Source organism: Salvelinus namaycush, chromosome 16 (assembly GCF_016432855.1).
Source record: "Salvelinus namaycush isolate Seneca chromosome 16, SaNama_1.0, whole genome shotgun sequence".
NCBI lineage: Eukaryota > Metazoa > Chordata > Actinopteri > Salmoniformes > Salmonidae > Salvelinus > Salvelinus namaycush.
The window spans coordinates 9,672,055-9,690,366 of record NC_052322.1 but is presented as its reverse complement, the minus strand read 5'-3'; the positions used below and the strand labels follow the sequence as shown (position 1 = coordinate 9,690,366).

The 18,312-nt window shown below is 43.5% G+C and overlaps 1 non-coding gene across 1 annotated transcript; it reads right to left on the bottom strand.

Annotated features, from left to right (window-relative positions):
• Window positions 1-8,968: 8,968 nt before the first annotated feature.
• Window positions 8,969-9,044, bottom strand: trnaa-ugc. The gene has a single exon. It is a non-coding gene; the product is annotated as a tRNA-Ala (tRNA).
• Window positions 9,045-18,312: the final 9,268 nt, after the last annotated feature.

Genomic DNA, 18,312 nt, shown 5'->3' with positions numbered 1-18,312 from the left:
GAAATACAATTTGCACATGTTTGCATACTGTTTTCAAAACTGTTAAACTTAAGTTCAAAACCTAAAATAACACAAAATTGAATAAGACAGCAATTTACTACATTTCTACAGTAATACCGTATTGAAATATATTCAAAATCTAAAAAATGAAATACTATCAAAACAATTAGACCAACTACAGCTGATTCTATACAAAAGGGGACACATTAGGAATAATGATGTCCTGTAATGTAAACATGGACCCAGCCAGAGATAGAGAAGTGGCTGACAGAGGAAGAAGAGTGAATGGGAGAGGGAGAGGAGTACATATGCGTGGTGGAAGAAGACTGAGAGGAAGATCAAGAGCTGTAGTCTCAGATGAGATTACGTAAAGCATGGTCTATCAATGAGAGACGCTGGTCTGAGAGTGCAGGCAATCTGCAACACTCAACAGTGGCATCTATTGTGAGAAATGTCCGGCAAAACAACAGGTAAGATGTGCATTCTGCAAGGGCATCTGACTGAACTGCACATTACAGAAGTAAATTGAGCAAAGCCTCCAAACCCACTTGTGTGTAATTGTTTTTGTATTTCTGCTTAGGACCCAACGGTTACCTCCCACAGGCGGGAGAGGTATGATTTTCAGCAGGAAACTGCAATCATTGATATGGTCATCAGAAACAATGACATAAAACTCACAGAGATTGTTGGCAGACAACATTACATTTGGAAATATTCACAATGTAAGCACCACAACTATTTCTAGAGTCCTGAAACGACATCAAGTCAGGATGAAGCAGTTGTACACTGTCCCCTTTGAGAGGAACTCTGGTGGAGTCAAGCAACTCAGGAACAAATATGTCCAGGTAAGATGACTATAAAATACAGAACTGGTTTTGAACAAAACCAAGCAGGGCAGAGGCACACAATGGCATGTTTTAGGTATAATGTAAACTACCGTAATAGCCTAAATCTTACGTTGCCTTGTGGATTTATTTTAGAGAGTCGTGGAGATTGAAGCCAGGCAAACACCCCACATATTCATCTTTGTGGATGAGGCTGGTTTCAACTTGGCCAAAATTTGGCAGCGAGGAAGGAATGTGATTGGGAAAAGAGCCACAGTGGATGTCCCGGGCCAGAGGGGTGCCAACATCACAATGTGTGCAGCAATATCCTCTGATGGATTGCTGTTCCACAAACCGCTATTTGGGCCATAAACCACAGAGCGTCTCATTTAGTTCCTGGATGACCTCTATGGAAGGGTTGTGCCAGGTGAGGAAAGAGTTGTGCCAGGTGAGGAAAGAGTTGTGCCAGGTGAGGAAAGGGTTGTGCCAGGTGAGGAAAGGGTTGTGCCAGGTGAGGAAAGGGTTGTGCCAGGTGAGGAAAGGGTTGCAGTGAGGCGACATCGGCCAACGTTTGTAATTGTATGGGACAATGTGGCAATTCACCACTCCCCCGTGCCGTCACAGAGCGGTTTGCAGCCCATCCCAGGCTGGTGTAACATTTTTCCTCTCACCTTACCCTCCATTCCTCAACCCCATAGAGGAATTATTTTCCTCATGGTGGTGGAAGGTTTATGACCACCATCCACATGATCAAATGTCCATCCTGGACGCATAAAATGCTGGATGCCTGGACATATCTGCAGAAGATTGCCAGGGATGGACCAGGCATGCCAAAATATTATTTCCTATATGTATTGCCCAAGATGACATAAGATGTGATGTGAATGAGAACCTGTGGCCAAATGCAGAAGATAGGGTTGACTAGCATTGTGGTTTATCAAGAAGCTGATTCAACAGTATGATCATTACACAGGTGCACCTTAAGCTGGGGACAATAAAAGGCCACTCTAAAATGTGTAATTTTGTCACACAATACAATGCCAAAGATGTCTCAAGTTCTGAGAGAGCATGCAATTGGCATGCTGACTGCAGAAATGTCCACCAGAGCTGTTGCCAGATATTTGAATGTTAATTTCTCTACCATAAGCCACCTTCAGCATTGTTTCAGAGAATTTGGCAGTACGTCCAACCAGCCTCACAACCGCAGACCATGTGTAACCACACCAGCCCAGGACTTCCACATCCAGCTTATTCACCTGCGGGATCGTCTGAGACTAGCCACCTGGACAGATGATGAAATTACGTTTGCACAACCGAAAATCTCTGCACAAACAGTCAGAAACGTCCTCAGGGAAGCTCATCTGCGTGCTCGTAGTCCTCACCAGGGTCTTGATGTGACAGCAGTTTGGTGTCGTAATCGACCTAAGTGGCCAAATGTTCACCTTTGATGACCACTGGGATGCTCTGGATCAACGTGTACGACAGCGTGTTCCAGTTCCCGCCAATATCCAGCAACTTCTCACAGCCATTAAAGAGGAGCGGAACAACATTCCACAGGCCACAATCAATAGCCTGATCAAATCTCGAAGGAGATGTGTCGCGCCGCATGAGGCAAACGGTCACACCAGATACTGACTCGTTTTCTGATCCACGCCCCCTACATTTTTATCTGTGACCAACAGATGCATATCTGTTTTCCCAGTTATGTGAAATCCATAGATAAGGGACTAATGAATTTATTTAAATTGACTGATTTCCTTATATGAACTGTAACTCAGTAAAATTGTTGAAATTGTTGCATGTTGTATTTACATTTTTGTTCAGTGGAAATATCTAACCCTACCACTCCAGTATCCCTGCACAATGTAAATATGGTATTGGCACTGACCCTGGAACTGACCTTTACTTACTTTCTCGTGTTCTTCTTATTTCTATTTCTGTTTTTGATCTACTTGACTTAACAAAAATGGTTATAGTAGTACTGCATTGTTGGGAAAGAGCAAGCAAGAAAGGCATTTCACTGTACTTGTGCACGTGACAAAAACTTAGTAGGAGTTAAAGGTGTTCTTTGTGTTGTTTGGGATTGCAATTTTGAAGTGTTGTTTTAACATCATAGTGGTTTATAATCTGGTAGTATTGATATTACTTTGGAATTAGTTTATACATGATACTATATTGCCCTCTGGTGTATAAAATCGGACAGAATACATTCGACAAACAGCCGTCAACTCAGAAATATATTTGAAACGTGATACATCCGCAGAACAAACCATACAATGACAGAGTCATCTAATAGAGGTAATCAAATGGAACAGCCTTCATAATGTGTCAAAATATACACTGGCACAGTCCTAGTCTACTAGGCACAGACATCTGGTTTGAATGAGTGCTTTATACACATTTGTTTTGCAAGAGGGTATGTGATGAATTCATATAGAAAAATACTATGAAGTTGATTGAATATTCAAACATCTAAATTATTCTCAATTATATTCCCTCAGAACCTTTAATTTCAAATATTTGTCATTTAATCTCAAAACTTACACGCCATATTCATGACCTCCTCCTAAAGGAGGTTTGTTTTGCTCCTAGCAGAACTCAGCTAGGCGAAGCGAATGTCTTGAAAGAAATTGGAAAAAAATGGCAATACTACTGTTGTTTGTCCCTCTTGAGCCACTGTCGCAACATCATAGTCCTAACACATAAATCAAGAAAAAAAATAAAAAATGTGCATGAAAACTAGTCATACATCTCTTGGCTAAGGATTTGGTCATTTAAACCCTTGTTACGGGCTATATTTATCTATAAAAAATGAAGTATGTTTATGATAGCCAAATGACATCAACTGACCTCAAAACACTAATCAAATGGCATACATACAGAAATACTTTTATCATACACACTAGCTCAACCATTTCAATGCAATGGACCATAAAATGAATTTCTAACTTCAAGATCAGGGCAATATGAGCCCTTATCATATTCATACGTCATAGTGCAAACATTTCAGTTACAGCAAAACATTGATTTTGGTCCTTTACATTTTTACAAGAGGACACCACAGATTTCACCCTGGGGGGCAAATGTCAGATACATGATGCCATAGGGTCCGAAACATACAGTATTCAGTATCCCTTGTCAGTATTTCCATGGAAAGCAGGTTTGGAGTGTGGTAGCTGTGCAGGTTGATTCACTGTCTTTGTATCAGACGGAGGGTGTTTGACGTAACGGCTTCTCTCAAGTTGCTTTTTCCCTGCCTCTCCTCTGCAGGTATCGGATGGCAGACAGTGCGCTTATGTTGGCCAGGAAAACTGTGTAACATTGTGTGGTAAAAAATATCACGAGCCAATGCCAATGATATCTTCTTCTTATTGAATTCAACATTTGAGACATATTGTCACGCCCTGACCGTAGAGAGCTTTTTATGTCTCTATTTTGGTTTGGTCAGAGTGTGATTTGGGTGGGCATTCTATGTTCCGTTTTCTATGATTTGTATTTCTGTGTGTTTGGCCGGGTGTGGTTCTCAATCAGAGGCAGCTGTCTATCGTTGTCTCTGATTGAGAACCATACTTAGGTTGCCTTTTCCCACCTGTATTTGTGGGTAGTTGTCTATGTGTAGTTGCATGTCAGCACGCAGTTTAAATAGCATCTTTGTTGTTTTGTTAGTTTGTTTAGTGTTTATTCGTTTATTAAAGAAGTATGTATTCAAATCACTTGGTCTCATCGTTATGACGAACGTGACACATATTGTATAATGTAATCATATAATAAACGAAGAAGAACAAATAGGCTTTTCACAAACATTTTACACACACTAGACTAGAACATAATAATCTTAAAAATGTATTAATAACATTGCCTTTTAACAAGGGGTCTATATAATTTCCTCAAATGTACAGTACATACCAGCCTTACAGCTTGTGGGTCAGCTGACTTCAACACGTCTGACTGACTGAGGGGTAAAAGGGAGGCATCTAATCCTACAGAGGAGACTGTAAGTTACTGTGTAAACAGTCAAAATAAATGTATCCCTTCAAGTTTGAACATTCTCTACTTTTCACATTGTGCCAACGAGAACCGTACTGTGCCGGCTTGAATATATATTCTTCACACCGTCAGCACGGTTCCAGCAGCTATGGTGGATACGTGAATATAGATAAATCGAGAGGACCTATGAAATGGTAAACACTGGTGAAACTGGTCTGAGAGTATTTTGTCTGCTCTTTTCCTCCAATATTAAAATGATCATTGGGGGTATGGCATTGTTCAGCTGTTTTAGGAGTACAATTGTCCCCACAGAGAAAATGGGCTTACTGTGATAATACACCTTCACACAGGGAATATGTCCAGGGGGAGATACGTGTGATTATCATTGACCTCACCTCCCATAACAGCTGCAGACAGAGCAGTTCTCATTACATTAGGTAGGGGACTTCCTGTTCTTTCACACTGTGCCCTGATCAGGTTCCAGCTACTGTGGTACATACCTGGGCTGATTCCAAACAATCTACAGTGTGACACTGAGACAGCTCTGTGGCACCCAAGTATTTCTGTGAGGCTTTAAGCGATGTTCTCCTCCATACACAACCTAACATGACTTTTCCACTTAATTTGGCTGTAGTCGACTCCCAAAGACAGTTTGTGGATGTTTTTTGCTTATTGAGGTATTTGGTTTTGAACTTGAACACCTTCAGGCCTATCTGAATCATTGTTGACTAGCTTGTTAAAGACACGTTGCTTATCACATGTATGGACAAGGTCACTGTTCCTTCTTAGAGCTGCTTGCTGGATGGAGTGGTGCTCTTTTGGCCACCAATGTGGGCCTATTCATACTTGCCCTTCGAAGGCAAACATGAGTAACACTTGGCTCAGGGCAGCTTGAGAGGTCACCCACTGTTAGTGAAGATGGGTTATCACGTACAATCATTCCTTTGGCTTAGCACTACTATGTGTGTCTAGTCAGTGTTCATTGACAGCTGGACTTAGGGTGTCAACTAAGATCACGATAGTGAGTAATGGATTATTGCTAATTAAGATTTTGTTACCTCTTCCCAGCTGGAAAAAGTTGGCATGGTACTTCATGAAGACATCATTTCAGTTTTTTACCTGGTTTTCTGGTTAATATAAGGCAACCAGATTGCATCCAGTTAAAGATGTCTCATGATTGGGGGGGGAAATACAGTATACAACTTGGCCATGATGTCAAGAAAATATTTCAGTTTTCCCACTTGGGTTATGCCTTTAAAAAATGTAAATAGCCTACTCGAAGACTCTCAGTGGTGAATGTGCATGATAATGTGTACGAGATAATAATGAAGAAAATGTCCGTACAGGGGATTAGCAACAGCCATCTGCACATCCTGATATATCCTCCTCTGCTCTGCTAGTTATTTGAAGATCCTGCCCTGTAGGTTGTACAGCAGTTGATCAGGAAAAGGCTTGTCTTGGATGCCCAGCGCGTATATAAGTCTGATGGTTCTGAGAAATGACCGCTTGATCTGGTCGACAGGAACCAGAGACCAGGAGTCAGATCTCTGCCTTTTGCCGGTGGAGACCCTAAGCCAGACTTCCCTTAGGGAGAAATCGTTTTTTCCAGAAGAAGTTCTCATCTGTGAAAAAGTCCTCACATATGTCCGGATCCACTATGGCATCTTCGGTCTCACTTGACTTACGGTTAAACTGTGTGAACACCCGGATCGGACTGGGGACTTGGTTATCTTCCTCATCTCAGTCCGCAGATGAGACAGATGAGAATAAATGATCGTAGGCCTCTAGATTCTTATTGGCTGAACGGCCGCAAGAAAAGGTGGACACCAGCTCCTCCCTGCTTTGGACTGACACCTCCATTACAGGGTAGAACTCAGAGTAGAAATGCTCATACTCAGGAACTGAATCACTGTGGCGTTTTTGCAACAAAAATGTTTTATAATACTGTCGGGCGCTGCCTAAAAAGAATGGTTGGGGGATGTCACTTGCAGAACTTAGCATTGCTACATTTTCATGGTATATACCAGACCCAATGCTAACTGGGTCTGGCTCGCTTTCCCACAAGATACCAATAGAGTTGGGTGACTCATCGCTTGTGATAGGATCAGTGCTTGGATTATCAGCACTTAGATTTTGTGAGAATTCTTCATCAAGATGTTGCCACTGGAGCGGTCAGGTTTGGAGTCGTCCAGGTGAGTGAAGTAGCCTGAGTCTGTGACATTGAAGGTGTCGGCTGCCTTGCTATCTGGTGGCTGGGGGAGAACACTGAACTGTTGGGCATCGCTGAACATACACAGTCGCAAAATTTAATTAAGGGTCAGCTTCTCCAACTCATTCCAAAAAGTGGAGATTGCGTACACAGGACGTGTTTCGCAAGGGGCTTTTTCAATTCCCTCACGCTCTGCTGTTTTCACTGTGGTAACAGTGTCCTCTGTTTTGACTTCTGTATCAACTTTCCTTCTCCCTCGTTGCTTTGCTTTGGTAAAGTTTTGCCTCTTGACCATTGAAGCTGGTTTGAATATCAGGTATACCAGAGCTTTCAAATAACTTTACTGGCAAGTCTAAGTCATTGTTAAGTTTATCTGGTAGTGCTATCGTAGATCCTTTGTTAGACTTCTGTCCCGAAGCAGGCACCAGTTAGCCTGGAGCTAGCCTGGAGCTAGGCCCATCTCCCGGCTAGCCGAAGAGATCCATCAGACGATTCCTGGGCTTCAATACCTCTTTTGCCAATTGGCCTGGACCCTTTGCTGCCGACACGGAGCCCCGCCGATCCATCCCGACTGGTCTGCCGACGTAGCCGTTCGAGGGGGTTTGCGACGTCCCCCTGAGGCCCATCTGCTAGCCTGCCAGCCCCGGCCTGCTAGCTGTCTGAATCGTCGTGGTGCCTCTAGAGACAAAACCTCTCTCATTTTCACTCAGTATATCTTTCATCAACACTCAATGCCTAGGTTTACCTCCACTGTACTCACATCCTACCATACCCTTGTCTGTACATTATGCCTTGAATCTATTCTTCCTCGCCCAGAAATATGCTCCTTTTACTCTCTGTTCCGAACGCACTAGACAACCAGTTCTTATAGCCTTTAGCCGTACTCTATGTTACTCCTCCTCTGTTCCTCTGGTGATGTAGAGGTTAACCCAGGCCCTGCAGCCCCCAGAATTACTCCCATTCCCCAGGCGCTCTCATTTGTTGACTTCTGTAACCGTAAAAGCCTTGGTTTCATGCATGTTAACATTAGAAGCCTCCTTCCTAAGTTTGTTTTATTCACTGCTTTAGCACACTCTGCCAACCCGGATGTCATAGCCTTGTCTGGATCCTGGCTTAGGAAGGCCACCAAAAATCCAGACATTTCCATCCCTAACTATAACATTTTCCGACAAGATAGAACTGCCAAAGGGGGCGCAGTTGCAATCTACTGCAGAGATAGCCTGCATAGTTCTATCTTACTATCCAGGTCTGTGCCCAAACAATTTTAACTTCTACTTTTAAAAACCCACCTTTCCAGAAACAAGTCTCTCAACGTTGCTGCTTGCTATAGACCCCCCTCAGCCCCCAGCTGTGCCCTGGACACCATATGTGCCCTGGACACCATCTATCTTCAGAGTTCTTACTGTTAGGTGACCTAAACGGGGACATGCTTAACACTCCGGCTGTCCTACAATCTAAGCTAGATGCCCTCAATCTCCCACAAATTATCAAGGAACCTACCAGATACAACCCTAAATCCGTAACCATGGGAACCCTCTTAGATATCATCCTAACCAACTTTCCCTCTAAATACACCTCTGCTGTCTTCAACCAGGATCTCAACGATTACTTCCTCATTGCCTGCGTAATGGGTCCAAGGTCAAACGACCACCCCTCATCAATGTCAAACGCTCCCTGAAACACTTCAGCGAGCAGGCCATTTTAATTGACCTGGCCTGGGTATCCTGGAAGGATATTGACCTCCTCCCGTCAGTAGAGGATGCCTGGTTGCTCTTCAAAAGTGCTTTCCTCACCATCTTAAATAAGCATGCCCCATTCAAAAAATGTAGAACTAAGAACAGCTATAGCCCTTGGTTCACCCCGGACATGACATTTACATTTAAGTCATTTAGCAGACGCTCTTATCCAGAGCGACTTACAAGTACATACATTAATACTTTTTTTGTACTGGCCCCCCGTGGGAATCGAACCCACAACCCTGGCGTTGCAAGCGCCATGCTCTACCAACTGAGCCACACGGGGCCGTCCTTGACTGTCAAGGACTGTCCTTGACCAGCACAAAAACATCCTGTGGCGTTTCTGCATTAGCATCGAATAGCCCCTGCGATATGCCACTTTTCAGGGAAGTCAGGAACCAATATACTCAGTCAGTTAGGAAAGCTAAGGCTAGCTTTTTCAAACAGAAATTAGTTTCCTGTAGCACTAATTCCAAAACGTTTTGGGACACTGTAAAGTCCATGAAGAATAAGAGCACAGCCTCCCGGGTGGCGCAGTGGTCTAGGGCACTGCATCGCACAATTGGCCTAGCGTCGTCCGGGTTAGGGAAGGTTTGGCCGGTAGGGATATCCTTGTCTCATCGCGCACTAGCAACTCCTGTGGCGGGCCGGGCGCAGTGCGCGCTAACCAGGTCGCCAGGTGCACGGTGTTTCCTCCGACACATTGGTGCGGCTGGCTTCCGGGTTTGATGCGCGCTGTGTTAAGAAGTAGTGCGGATTGGTTGGGTTGTGTTTCGGAGGACGCATGGCTTTCGACCTTTGTCTCTCCCGAGCCCGTACGGGAGTTGTAGCGATGAGACAAGATAGTAACTACTAACAATTGTATACCACGAAATTGGGGAGAAAAGGGGGTAAAATTTAAAAAAGAAAAAAAAGACAAAAAGAAGAAGAGCACTTCCTCCCAGCTGCCTGCTGCACTGAAGATAGGAAACACTGTCACCACTGATAAATCTACGATAATCGATCATTTCAAGAAGTATTTTTCTACGGCTGGCCATGCTTTCCACCTGGCTACCCATACCCCGGCTACCCGTACCTGGCTACCCGTACCCCTGGCTACCCGTACTAGCCTGTTCAACCTCTCTTTCATATCGTCTGAGATCCCCAAAGATTGGAAAGCTGCCACGGTCATCATCCCCGTCTTCAAAGGTGGAGACACTCTAGACCCAAACTGTTATATACCTATATCCATCCTGCCCTGTTAACAAACAGATCACCGACCATTTCGAATCCCACCGTACCTTCTCCACTATGCAATCTGGTTTCCGAGCTGGTCATGGGTGCACCTCAACCACGCTCCAGGTCCTAAATGATATCATAACCGCCATCAATAAAAGACAGTGCTGTGCAGCCGTCTTCATCGACCTGGCCAAGGCTTTCGATTCTGTCAATCACCGCATTCTTATCAGCAGACTCAACAGCCTTGGTTTCTCAAATGACTGCCTCGCCTGGTTCACCAACTGCTTCTCAGATAGAATTCAGTGTGTCAAATCGGAGGGCCTGTTGTCCGGACCTCTGGCAGTCTCTATGGGGGTGCCACAAGGTTCAATTCTCAGGCAGACTCTTTTCTCTGTACATATCAATGATGTTGCTTTTGCTGCTGGTGATTCTCTGATCCACCTCTACGCAGACGACACCATTCTGTATACTTCTGGCCCCTCTTTGGACACTGTGTTAACTAACCTCCAGACGAGCTTCAATGCTACAACTCTCCTTCCGTGGCCTCCAACTGCTCTTAAATGCATGTAAAACTAAATGCATGCTCTTCAACCGATCGCTGCCCGCACCTGCCCGCCCGTCCAGCATCACTACTCTGGACGGTTCTGACCTAGAATATGTGGACAACTACAAATACCTAGGTGTCTGGTTAGACTGTAAACTCTCCTTCCAGACTCACAACAAGCATCTCCAATCCAAAATTAAATCTAGAATCGCTTCCTATTTCACAACAAAGCCTCCTTCACTCATGTTGCCAAACATACCCTCGAAAAACGGACTATCGTACCCATCCTTGACTTCGGCGATGTCATTTACAAAATAGCCTCCAACACTCTACTCAACAAACTGAATGTAGTCTATCATCCGTTTTGTCACCAAAGCCCCATATACTACCCCCCACTGCGACCTGTATGCTCTCGTTGGCTGGCCCTCACTACATATTCGTCACCAAACCCACTTCCTCCAGGTCATCTATAAGTCTTTGCTAGGTAAAGCCCTGCATTATCTCAGCTCACTGGTCACCATAGCAACACCCACCCGTAGCACGTGCTCCAGCAGGTATATTTCACTGGTCATCCCCAAAGCCAACACTTCCTTTGGCCGCCTTTCCTTCCAGTTCTCTGCTGCCAATGACTAGAACGGATTGCAAAAATCACTGAAACTGGAGTCTTATATCTCCCTCTCTAACTTTAAGCATCAGCTGTCTGAGCACTGTGCCTGTACACAGCCAATCTGGAAATAGCACACCCAACTACCTCGTCCCCATATTATTACTCACCCTCTTGCTCTTTTGCACCCTAGTATCTCTACTTGCACATCATCATCTGCACATCTATCACTCCAGTGTTAATGCTACATTTGTATTATTTCGCCTCTATGGCCTATTTATTGCCTACCTCCCTACTCTTCTACATTTGTACATACTGTACATAGATTTTTCTTTTGTGTTATTGACTGTGCGTTTGTTTATGTGTAACTCTTTTTTGCTGTTTTTGTCTCACTCATTTGCTTTATCTTGGCCAGGTCACAGTTGTAAATGAGAACTTGTTCTCAACTGGCCTACCTGGTTAAATAAAGGTGAAATATCATAAAATAAAAGACTGAACCAAATCAATTTGTCCGCCTTCCATTTGCAAATCAGGGGAATTCGAAATGAATGAATATTTGATTGAGCTAATGGAACATTCTCTGGAGTAGATGGGTCAGGGTGGTTTTCTGTGACATTATTATGCAAGTATCTTTTTTCATCTGCCTGATGAGAGTTCATAGCACTCTTTGGAGTAACAGAGTAGCAGACAGTGAAAAGGCACATTGCTAATACAGGCTTCTCAGTTGCATCCAGAATAAAGTCAGCTTTACTGTCTGGTTTCCATAGGTTCTTTGACTGTCTGATTCTGAACAGCAGGGCACGTTGAAACACTTGATTTTGCTAGGTAATGGTGTCTTGGTAAGTTTTAGTGTTGCGTTAGTGCTGACCACTCCTAGTAAGAGTTGGGTTGAGTCCATTTTTATATTTGTATTTTCTTGGTGTATCTCGAGGACTATGTTTTCATGAGGCAGCTGCAATGTGCTTGAATAAATAACAGCACTGCTAGCTTTCGAAATGAATGATGTATTCTTTCCGACTGCAGAGTTATGTTCTGTTGATTCTGGTGTGTTGAGAACCTCAGATGAGGCCTCCCTGTTTTGAGTCTCTCTATTCATTTCTTGCAGTTGTGGAGGCCCAGATTCTCTTTGATATTGTGCGACGTGGTCTGTGCCAAACTTTCCTTCCTCTGGGAATGACGAAGACTCACTAGAAGCACAGGTGGTCATCGACACTGGCAACCCAGGACAATCTTTCAATTCAGCCGATGCCTGTAATTGTAATGAGCTGCTTGGCTGTAAATTTGTTGCCACATTAACAAAATAATTAGGTGTTGACAAACCGGTGTCAACAGCTCGACCTGGTGGGGAGCTTGATCTATCAGTGCCTTCACTGTTTGCAGGCAAGCTAGACTCGGCCGGTTTACAGTTAGCCTGCTTTACTGGTCTTTCAATCAACTCATTCTTCTCAGTTAACTTTGGACTCTTAGGTGGGGAGTCGATAAATGTTCAACTGCAGACGGCCCAGGTGGCACATTGTTTCTGGCTCTCCCCTGGAGTATTTCTGCATATGTGGGTGGACACTGATAACTCTTTGTTTGGAGAGCTTAGGATTTGATATGCTCACAGACTGCCTCAGTCACATAAACTGCTGTGTAATCTCTTGATAGTTGTACATGAGCATCCATTTCTGTTCCCTGTGCACATTTCTCCTCCTCAGAGTTACTCTGATTGAATAAGAACGGCCTCTCGTATCCTTCTTTCTTTGGTGATGTGACAACATCAGGTATTTATTTTCCTTCTGTTGATTTATCATGTGGCATCACTAGATGAATCCCTATCAGGGTTAAGGCATGAGTCAGAGCTTTTCTTAAGAAGTGGTTGATCTAACATTACATCTCTGTGTCTTTCGTCACCCACACTTTTACATACAGCTTATTCTGAATTCAGCACTTTCCCAGAGGCAGGTGTCTTTAATGAGTTGGCTGTCATTTCCATTACCGCTTTGAGTAAGTGACAGGATTGACACTCTTCTGCCTCCCTGCTTAATTTGCTGACACCAACGACCAATCCTCCTGTCTGATGACCAACTCTACGTTGAGATTGGTTGATTTGTCCGTCTCGCCTTCAGAGGCATTATTGGCTGGGAGCTCAGGGGCCATCTTGCAGTCAGGCTTATCTATTGTGTTGGAGTTGGCGTTGTCTGGCTCTGTGGTTTCCTTGCTAGTTGCTGTCTCACTACGGGCAGACAGGGAGTTGAACTCTGGGTTGTTTATTGGCAGAGAGCCGCCGTTGGCTCGTGGTCCATCACCACACACCTCCCCCTGTGCTGCCTTGCTGCATTTTCCAACTGTTGCTTGGCTGTGCTCAATAAGCTGTTCAGCCTCCGGGAGACTTTTAAGCCTTTCAAAGAACCTATTGATGAACTCCAGGTGCACATCCTCATCCTCGCTACCCGAGAGGATATTCCCCAAGCTATCCACGCCCTACTTGCTGAGGTAATGTTCCACGGGAGACCCCTCATAATCCGAGGGTACGTCAATGCGGCAGACAACCTACAAAGCACCTGACCATGCCGGATTCCATTCCAGCCAGCGTGTGTGGACTTGCACACCGTGTTCATAGTCCTCCATTGTGAGGAAGTGTTCAAAACAGTTTCACCACCACCTGTGAAATAAATCAACACATGGCTTTAAATGTCACAGCAAACATGGTGTAACGTCTGAGAAGATACAGATACTTGTCTCAAACTAGTTTGACACGAAATAGTGATTCTTAAAAGTTCTACTGCAACAAATGACTGTAGAAATGTGGCAGAAAAGGTTACTGTGATTGACATATACAATTGCCATGTATGAATATCTGATCTTTGCACCTAGATGCAGACATAACATGCCCCAACAGGAGTGTGTGTCACAGTGTTGTAACTGATACACTGTGTATTTCTGTTGATATTTCCCAGCCACTTATGCCATGTCTCTCAGCTGATGCCTAATTCTGTCATGATTCATGTGTAGCTTTCCTGCAGCACAGAGGACAATATAGTATATAAGCCCAGCAACAGTTACCATCAGTGATGCAAGTCCTTCGTCATAGAAACAAAAGACAAGCATACAGTAGATGATTGCTTTGGTTAGGCCACACATCTCAGCTCTTAATCTCTGGTTGACATCGGTTTAGCCTTCATGATGCGTCTCAACTAAGTACTGGCTACGTTTGCCAAGTGCATTGCGAAAACTTGTTTGAGGAGAGCATCTAAGACCTGCTTTGACAAAAAGCTTTTATAGATAATGTCCAATAATGCATTATGATATGCGTTGTGGGTCCTGTGAGCCCACACCTGATGTTCAACTCCCTCTGTCTAGGTGGGGGAACTAAATCAACTAAATAACTATAGTTATTAGTGTAGTTATTTGTGAAATAATGATTTAATTATAGTTATCATGCAATTCATGCATGTCACAGATTCACTAACTCTTTAAAAACGTGTGCATTCACCATACATCTGTATCAGAAGGTGTATTGTCCATGTGCGCAGCCATAGGGTCCTACCTGTTAAAACGCCTACTACAATGCCACTGTCCTATATACAGTAGAGTGTTGTACTCCGGAGTCCCAGCAGTGGCATGGTTGTCTCTCTGTGTCCTCTGGTGGCTGTCCTTGTGACATGAGAGTGCAATGTGCCAGGCCCTATTATTCATTAGAAATAGAGCGGTGCTTCGGTGCTTCTGGCGCTCTCCAGTCTGGCGCTCGCCATCATTCCAAACAGAGGTAGAACATTTCAGAACCTTAAATAGGCGCCACACTTACAAGATCTACCAATGTCTTCGTGGTATTACAGTTGTTTACCGAATCGGTCACAATCACTCTTTTGTATGTATTATTATTATTATTTTATTTTTTTAAAGATGTTCCTTATAGTCGAATGAGTAATTCTAACATTGGCTGTATGGAACAGCCAAGGCATACCACAACTGTCCCCGATGTTCCTGCAGTAAATACTTGTGAAGCAGTTGATGCTCCTGACAACAGCCATACTCCCACGGAAGAGGGTCATCTGAGGCAGTCAGTCAGATGATGCATTACTGGATTTGATGTCACAGGGGCGACAGAGGATCCGAATCTTTCCCCTTGGACACAATGAACAGTCAGAGTGAATACGGGTTGGAGTGTCGGAGGGGCTAGGGGAAGACAATGAGACCCGATTCACGCAAGTGTAGTCTGACACAAGCCATGTTGCAGCCAGAATCTCCCTATTTAATCCCTCCATAAGGGAGACATCTGGTTACAGAAAGTGACAGTGCAAAATGCAATAAAGTGCTAAACAAAATGGTCAGCAGATTTTCCGCACTTAGCAATGTCTTCTTTTGTAGTCTTTCGAGCATGGCATTAAATCAAGATAATTATTTTGTACCTTGGTCTCCTTGGTTTTTCCAATCTTGGATCCCTTGTTTTTTCTGTCTTGGTTTCCTTTGTTTTTCTTATTTTGGTCTCCTTTGTTTTTCCTATCTTGGGCTCCTTGGTTTTTCCTATCTTGGTCTCTTTGGTTTTTCCTATCTTGGGCTCCTTGGTTTTTCCTATCTTGGTCTCCTTGGTTTTTCCTATCTTGGGCTCCTTGGGTTATATGGTTTGAGTGCGAGCACCTGTGGAACTCGATAAAAAATAAACGAGCTTGACGTTACTTGGAACATAAGGTCTGTCAGGCTTTGCCTGTGGTGGGTTTGAGCCGTTGTTTACAGCTACCAGGAGGACTCAATGAGGACAATGGCCATCCCTGCTGTCAAAATGTAATTGAAGGGACAGATATCAAGATGGCATATCATTCATGACTTTATTATCAACACTTAAATGGGGCTTAACAGACTGCTGATGTGCCTTGGTTGCAAATGAATGCAATGACTAGGCTATTGACAGTAAAAATAGTTCAGATAAGTGATGTCATACGTACAGCATTTATGCAAGGCACCTTCACGCTTTTCACCACATTTCTAAACACTTTCATCCACAGGGTTTGCTTTTCAAGGAGGAAAGACTTGTTGAAAGCATTCAGAACTTGCATCTAAAAAGGCATTCAGGACTTGCATCTACACTCCACATTTACAAGCTGTATTTCTCCACGGCCACCACGGACATTATTCACTATGTGTTTTATCACCAAGGCTAATTATGGGAAAGCATCCCGCCTAATTAACAAACTGCAGGCTGGGCCATGTGCCCAAGAAGGATCTATCAATGCATCGGGTTTCATAAAGAGAGACAAGCCAGGGCCTGTGTGTGACTACTGCACCTGGGGCAACAGCAGCAGGCCGTTTTGACGCGGGTGGGATTCTGTTGACATCAACAGGATTTGGCCCTCAAAGTTAGTTTGGGATTAAGATCGGAGTCTGTTTAGACTGCTTAACAGTAACTAAGGCCCTGTTGGTTCGTGCTAATTGTTTCACCGTGTCAGCTCCAGCAATTCAGTGTTGATTAGACAAAGCCTTGTAAACAGAGGCATTTAGAGAGCAGGCAGAGAGACATTATGTTGTTTATACAGAGACTGTTTTGTATGGTTTTACTGCACTGGCCTGTATGCCTTGGTTGGTGTCACCTTTAGCATGTCACAGGTGGCACAAACGGCAATGCTTCCATGATGACTGAGTTGGGGAGAGTACTGTATTCTTTGTTTGGAGCATGCTCTGACAGAACATTTGACAAAAGAGGCCGTTTCAGAGGCTTGGTTGTTGTTTTGACCATTGCACGTGTTGCAAATGCTACACAGGGTGTTTGAGGGCTTTATTGTTAGGGGATTAAGTTTGTTCAAGTTCAGCAACAGTCACTTTAAGGCACTGAAGCAGTGCCAAAGCAGAATGCTCTTAGTTGCGTGGCACAAGTAATAGGTTTTTGTAACAATTAGTGGTTGGTCATTTCAATAAATGTTATACCTATTCAATTCTTGAAGGATATAAGTTGTACAATTTTTTTGCAAGATGAGTGCAACTCATATGACGTTATGTTTTTGTTGTCATTTGAGACTTTGTGAACAAGACATGTGGGCCTATAGCTTCAAAAATATGTTTTACTATCATGTCACTCTTATGGACATGGGCCCAGTTTCCAAAAAGCATCATAATTAAGGCTAAGTTCATCGTTAGACAGTAGTGGGGTGTGAGTAAAATCACTGGGGAAGCCAAGTCAAGAAAAAAAGCCATATTACAACCTATGTGTTGTGATAATTCATTTGTTTGCTCTATAACCTGTTAGTTCAGTTTTTGTTGTCCTAGGCTACCTGGCTAAAATGCTTGCTTGCTAGCCTAACTTCTTTTCACGGGCAACAATGAGCAAGCTAGTTAACATTAGTCTACTACATCTAGCTACATATTGAACTTACATCCTTTATTTACATCCTTTATTTAGGCCAAGGGCACAATGTATGAATGTATGGTTGGTTGGATCAGAATCTACATTTTATATTTATTGACCAGTACGGAGAATTAAGTAAAACCACGTCCAAATCCCTATCTCCATCCATGACTAATTTAGGAAAGTGACAATTTTAACTAGCTAGCTAGCCACCGGAGGACAATGACACAATGAGATGCAACAATTCAAGTTGTTCTGTCAATAATGTTTTGCTTTTGATGTGATTGGTGTGACGCCAAATCCAAACTGGCTTACGTTTACACTTTTGTTTGGTGTGCCAGGACCATTCACAGTTGAGCTCGTTCAGTTTAGCTCAATGCTGATTTCCTATTATTTTATTTTACTTATTTAATTTTTATCAAGGGAGGCCAAATGCTTGCTGGCTTCCCTTGCATTCAATGCTACGGGCGGCAACAATGTCCTACTCTTTTTGACCAGACAGCATCAGATAGATGGGCTACACATACAGAGACAGAGGGGCGCTGTTTTGCTCTCTCGGATTCTTTCTCTGGTGAGATACCATCAGCCTCTAGGCGAGGGAGGAAGGAAAATTACGAAACACAGAGACAAAAGTTAAATTATTTAAAATGTTTTTTGTTGTTTGTTGTTTTTGGTAATTTTTTTACGGGGATGATGGCTTCCTTTGACAACCATGAATATCGTTAGAACCTTCTTAGGAGCATCGTTAAATATCCGAGCTGTTTCCCAAAACCATCGTTATTATAGTTTCACTTCAAAATCTTCAGAATCTAACGCCTGCTTCAGACCACAGCTAAGTCTGTCAGAAGATTTTTTTGCCCTCCCACGTCAC